The sequence below is a fragment of the Excalfactoria chinensis genome, assembly GCF_039878825.1.
Source record: "Excalfactoria chinensis isolate bCotChi1 chromosome Z unlocalized genomic scaffold, bCotChi1.hap2 SUPER_Z_unloc_5, whole genome shotgun sequence".
NCBI classification, from domain to species: domain Eukaryota; kingdom Metazoa; phylum Chordata; class Aves; order Galliformes; family Phasianidae; genus Excalfactoria; species Excalfactoria chinensis.
This window is the reverse complement of record NW_027315576.1, coordinates 111,402-117,954: the sequence shown is the minus strand read 5'-3', so window position 1 is coordinate 117,954 and position 6,553 is coordinate 111,402.

The following is a 6,553-nucleotide window of genomic DNA, read 5'->3' as shown; positions in this document are numbered from 1 at the left end:
TTGTGTCATCAGGAATTAAATTATCTACAAAAGAATAAAAATTAGTATGCTTGGCTTGCAGCAGGCAGGAAAGTGCATGTATTGGGTACCCCTTTAGCTCTAATAAATTACAGAAGGACTAGGCACACCACTTCAGGGTCTTCTCTACAGGATTTTGTTAATAAAATACACTGAATGTGAAAGATTATGTACCTAAAATAAAGAGGGACAATTTTTGCTACAAAATCTAAAAGCATAATGCACAGGTTGCAGCAATACTAAGCTCCTGTTGCCTAAAAAAGAAAACAGTTCCTTAAAGATCATATTCTTAGGATCATTTCCACTAGATTCAGAAATAAAAAGCAGTTCTGCTGGGGAAAAGCTGTTTTCTTTTTCAGTGAACGATTCAGTCTACTAACTTGATTATTTCCAAGCCTCCCTCAGCAGGAGAAGGGCTGCAATTATCCTAAGCAGTGACAACTCTATTTCTAACTCTGGTATTTCCACCCTCCCACACCCGAGCTCTCTGCTTCACTCTTCCCGTGACTATCAGCTGTGATTCTGCTTCATTCTCCCTTTTTTCATTCCATACTGCTCCCCAGGCGTGGACAGAGTGATGTATCCTCCTTCCCTCATTCTAAGGCGGCACAGCAGAAATAAGAGTAGGAGGAAACAGGGCAATGCTGTCAGTAGCCAATTATTCGGTTTTGAATGCATACATATTTCCAAGACATTGTGACCTCGGCACCAGGGTTAAATACAGAACTGTCCTACCTGACAGTCAAGGTTGCATGTTGAATATTTCAGCATTATAGACTTCCATTTGCCCAGGATCCTTGTTTAAAACACCAAGAAAATACCTGGGGAGAACAAGTGCAAATGATAACCATTGACAGTCTCAGAGCTGAGAAAAATTAACTTGGAATCTATAGAACAGGTTAATTTCTAGCAAGTCATTTTTCATTTCACACTTCAGAGGAGCAAACCCAAATAGTCTGTGCTGCTCCTCACCACAGAATCATAGAACAGACTCACAGAATCCTTAGAGTTGGACCTTTAAACATCATCCAGTTTGTATTTGGAGAGAAAAATTTAACAATCTATATCACGACCCTTTCAAAAGAACCAGCACAAGGACATTAAATGGCTGGAAGCACCTCGTCTGAACAGCTTCTGCAGTTCTGTTTACGTTGTGTCACCCCACTTCTACTTTAAGTAACCCCCGTGGTCAGAGTAGAGATAAACCACGAGCAAACACTGCAGGACAAATGTAGCGCGTCCACGGGGCACAGCACTCACTAACAGGAGCCTGACACACACACCAAATGTACTTCAGAGCTCTGTAGGTTAGCTGTGACAAAGTAAGATGATCTTACACTTGGTTTCCACTGATACAAGAGGTTCTTCTACCAGAGGATGGGAACGATCCCCCACGCAAAATAGTTCTTAGGAATTCATGGGAGCTGCCTCGAGGCTACAAAGGTCACCTTCTAAAACCAGCACGTGTGACAACTGGTGATTTCACCAAGGCTTCCCATTACAGCACGAGGCACAGACAAGTTCTTAATTCATACAGCACCTCCGGACTGTGGCCCAGAAGTTCAATGGTGACCAACGACCCCCTGGTTTCCTGGTACTGATCTTGGCAGCTCAGAAGGAATAATGCTGTTGTGCCCAGGTTTCAGCTCCGTGCAGACACCTTCTCACTCTTCTCCTCCAGCAGATCTAAACTCCGCTTATGTGTAAGATCACAGCTCCCGAGGAAGCAGCGTGCAAAATGGTGCGGCTGCCAGATGACATCAGCTGCCCAGCTCCTCCCCATTCGCACCACGGCCTCAATGAGAACTCACCAGTCACCTTGACAGAAGGCTACAAGGCCATTTCATTTGCGCAGCTCCTCTGCTTTCACCTTCTTGTTTCTCGCACAGTGTGGCCAGCTCCCCATACCTGCACAGGGAGCTGCATGTCATGGCTCCGCTGCTGAAGTTATTCCCCACGTATGAAAGCCTTTCAGCTTCTGACACCTGACAGACAAAGAACCATGACTTGAAGAGCGCATGGTTTGAAAGCGCACGTTTTGCTGCACGTCCTTCAGTGACACGAAGCTCAGCGCTGCCACAAGCCGCCCATTGGCTAGCGCCACGCCGCGATGCCGCCGCTTCCGGCGGGCGCTCCGAGAGTGCGTCACTTCCGCTCGTCGCCACTAGGGCGTCACTTCCGGGCGACGCGGCGAGAGGCTGCGAGCGTCGCTGCGCGGCGGGTTCGGTGCGCGCTGGGCCCGCGGTCGGAACTCGGCCCGGTCGGAGCTCGGCCCGGTCGGACCTCGGCCCGGTAGGCCTCCCGTGGGCTGCTGCCGTCTGTCCCGGCCCCGCCGCCCGCCTCGCTGTCCCGGCGCTGAAGGAGGAGCCTGGAGCGGGGCTCGTCGGGTCTGTAACGGCGGCGGTGCGTAAGACCGGCCCCCTGGGGGAGGGGCGCAGCGCGGGCTGGGCCGTGAGGGTCTCCCGGCGGGCTGCCTGGGCGGTAAGGGAGCCGCCCGCACACAGCAGCCCTTCCTGCCCATAGAGGCGGTCCAGGCACGGCCCGGATACCCGAGTCACCCCGAGGGGCACGCAGCAGAGCGGGCCCTCCTGCCTCACCTTTGTGCCGGTACCGCGTTGCTCGTCGTAGCCGAGCTGTGCAGGACGGGACTTGGGTGGGGGGGTGCTGACTCGGGTGCTGACTCTGACTCAGCCCCGCCTGCTGTGCCTTGCTAAGGGCGTGAGGCATCTGTTAGGCCCAGCCTGCAGCTGGTGGCTTGTCTCGTAAGCCTGTCTGTTACAGGAGAGAGCTCAGTCGGCACTGATGTCTGTGTCAAGCCCAGAACGCAGCTCTGTCTTGGAGCTGACCAGACGTGCTTCATTTCTTCCTCCGCCCTTTAAGAATCGCTCAGGGGTTTCATTCAGCACCCACGCTTGAAAATCGTGGCAATTGTCGTTTAATGAAATGTTTCCGTTTCGCATCGTTGTGCGTGCTGCATAGGTTGCTCTGAAAGTAATGCCTCCTGTTTATTCCTGTGCAAACTACAACTGATGGATCACTTGGTAGAGCATAATGCTCCATGGCCAAGCGCCGTTTTTCAGCATGGTAACCACCATTAGCAATGCATTCTCATTGGTGACGAGCGAGGGCCTGCGTACCACCCTCATATAAATCTGCACCAGCAGAGGTGACATCTGTCACCACTGCAGAAACACGGCATCCACCACCTCACCGTGCTCACATCTACTCTTTGTGCTCCACAAGAGTTGATCAATGTCGTTGGGTGCTGGTTTTTCTGCATGCAGGAATTCAGCAACTCGTTTCTGCTTCATACGCGCTTCCACGTCAGATGCCATCTTGTCATACTGGCCCTCTGCTGCCGTCTGTCATATGGCCCCAGCAGAACGTTGGTGTGAAGATTCAACCTCTGCTGCCATCCCGCCAACATCCACCTCTGACGTTGTGGGCCGACATAACAAAATAGAAGGCATTACTTTTGGAGCAGCAGTCATCAAACACGCAGAGCCTTGTAAGTCATTTGTGTAGACTGACTTCCTTCTGCGTGTGGAATGACGGGGTTAGAGTTTTTCCAGTGAGTTTTGGGTAACCGTAAGCAGATCGTTCAGCCGTTCTCATATAAAGCAGCACAGTGGTGGGTTGAATCAGCCGTGTGGATGTAGTTACTTCCTTAGGTTGAAGAGAAGGTACTAGTGCAGTCTTTGTGGAGGTGACAAGTAGTCCCTGTTGTTCTGTTACAGCCACTTCTGTGGCAAAAACAATTTTCTTCAGCAATAGTTTCTACGAAGAGGTTTGTCGTGGTTTTGTGCTGTTGCTGTCAATATTCTACATCATGACATCATGTGCAGTATGAATCATTAACTGAGGGTACAAAGAGTGGCAAACTGTTTTGGTGGTATAAGAAAGTGTAGTTGTTAATGGCACACAGAAGTGTAACAGAGGGTATGTGCAAGTGTAACAGAGGGTATGTGCAAGTGTAACAGAGGGTATGTGCAAGTGTAACAGAGGGTATGTGCAAGTGTAACAGAGGGTATGCGGAAGTGTGGAAGGTTCATGCTCCAGTTCTGTGGAATGGCAGCATCCCGAGTACTCAGCTCTTGGAGGAGAACTACATATCCCAGGGGACGACGCGGCCAGAGACGCATCATGCCAAGGGCACTGGATAAGTGAGCAGCTTGAGATCTGCACATTTACGTGATACTCACGGTCTTAGACAATACTTGCTTAGTGAGGTCACACTGAATGAAAGCAAAATGTCAGATGAATGAAAATATACACAGGAGAAGAAGCCTCTGAGGCTTCTGGAGTGTTATTCCCAGAAGACATCAACTCTGTTAAAGCCAATGTTTCTCTCTATTCTTTGTGTTATTCCAGGGAGGCCTTGATTACCGCCTGAGCACATGCTGTGGAAGCCCAGCTTCTTCAGCACCAGAGCTAATCCAGGGCAAAGTGGATACTGGCTCAGAGGTATGTAGACCGGTGTTTGTTTTACCCTCTTTCCCTCCCCTCTGCACGGAGCATTTAAACGCAGTGGAGCTCAGGTAGGCTCTCTTGGTTTCCCTTCTGGATTCTGCTAGGCTGCATTGCTTGGTAGCTCTCAGAAGCTGTCAGTGGCCGCAGACTAGAGAAGTGCAATTGGTCTCAGTTCACACAGCTGGCTGGTTTGTCTCTGGCTGATCCTGAACTGTCTCAAGCGACTGCTTTGGGGCTCTACAAAACAGCAGCTTCAGAGATTGGCACTGTGAGGCGTGTGAACCTTGTTGTGCCTATACATCAGTAGAACAGCAGCAAAGCCTTACAGGTGACTGTGCTGACAGCTCTCGTAGCCAGTAACACACAACTGTGCTAAATCCCTTGTGATGGCTTTGATTTCATTTGTGCCAGTGAAATCCTGGTCAAAGGAACTGCAGCAGTGTGATGAGCTAAGATGAAGATACTGGTTTTAGTAGCGCTCTAAGTTGAGTGGAAGAACAATTGAATGAGGGTTACGTGCTTTCTCTGGGACTGTAAGGTTTTTTTTGCTGAGGGAAAGAGCCAGCTTTTCATGGGCTGTGTGTGGGCTTTGGCAAGGACAGACAATGCAGTCTGTCAGTAAGCCATTTTGGGTGCTTCAGGTTTGTAAGCTTGTCTTTTTGTTTTTCAGGCGGATATTTGGAGCATGGGTGTACTGCTGTATGCTCTGCTGTGTGGGTTTTTCCTTTGGACGATGACAATACGATGGCACTCTACAGGAGGATAACATTGGGTATCAGTGGTGCTAGAATACACTGAGAAGGGAAATAGCTGAGCTTGACAAGAGGCCTTGCTGTTCAGATGGCAGAACATGCTGAGCTGTGGGTAGAAAGGCCTGTCTGTACACTGAAACTTGGTCCATTTGTGAGCAGGACTTTGTCCATTTCTGCAGGGCAGCAGAAAACTCTTTGTGTTCATCATTATGCCAAGAAGCCGAACGCGGCACATGGCAGATGATCCAACTGCTTCAGGTGTTCGTTCCCTTAGAGTTGTGAATAGTTTTGGACTGAGAGTTTGCAAGCAGAATGGAGCTCTTAGAGCTGTCAGAGATCATTTCTGCACTGTTCAGTTCTACCTGCCTCACATACACAGGATCTCAGAGCTGCATTGCTTGAATTGGTGGAACTTGTGTAAGTGAACTGGGATGAGCAAGTTTTAGAACTTAATCAGACTGCAGTAAAAAAGTGGATAATCTCACGGGTATTAAGATACAGGCTTGCTATTTCTGCACTGAATTTGCTTTTATCTTACGTGGCTGTGATCTGAAGGTTGCTTGAAACGCAGGCACCTGGGCACTGTTGTGTCACTGAATTTCACACATTATAGACCCTGAAATGTCCTGGAATCTAAAACTCTGACTTGTTTTAAGCCTGCTGCTTGAATCTAATCAGGGTCATCGTGTCTGTGCGCAGTGTTTCTGTGATGCTCCACATCATTTCATGTTGGGAATGCTGAAGGACTATGTGCCACAACTGTGGTCAGAACAAAGTATGTCTGGTGTGATCTCATGCATTTTGCAGCTCCTGTGAGCAGTTTGCCTTCCAGCATTGCCCTCAGCCAAGCACATCTTCATTTCACCATTGAATTTATTCAAGTGATTCTTAAGGCTGATTTTGCATATGTCTGTTCCTACGTTTGGAAAGTAAAGAGATGTCAGCACCATCCAAATAGTTGTTCAAGGTTCATTCTAAATCCTCTTTTATTTTAGTTCTTTCATTTTCATTAAACTGTTTTATTGCAGAGAGGAAGATACGCTGCTCCCAAATGGCTTTCACCTCGCAGTACCCTGCGAGTTCACCAGCTGCTACAGGAAAAAGAGCCGCTTCTGTTCAGATGGATCTACAAAATGCTGTTGCAGGAGCTCAAAACACTGGTGGAGTACCTGGAAATTATTCAGTGCTTAAGCAAGTTAAATTGTTCCATGCCACGAAGAAAAGGTGAGCGTTGCCTTGTGCTGAAATTCTCAAATAAAAACATGGTACTAGTTACAGGTAATAGAAATAATTACTATTTTAGTAATTAAACA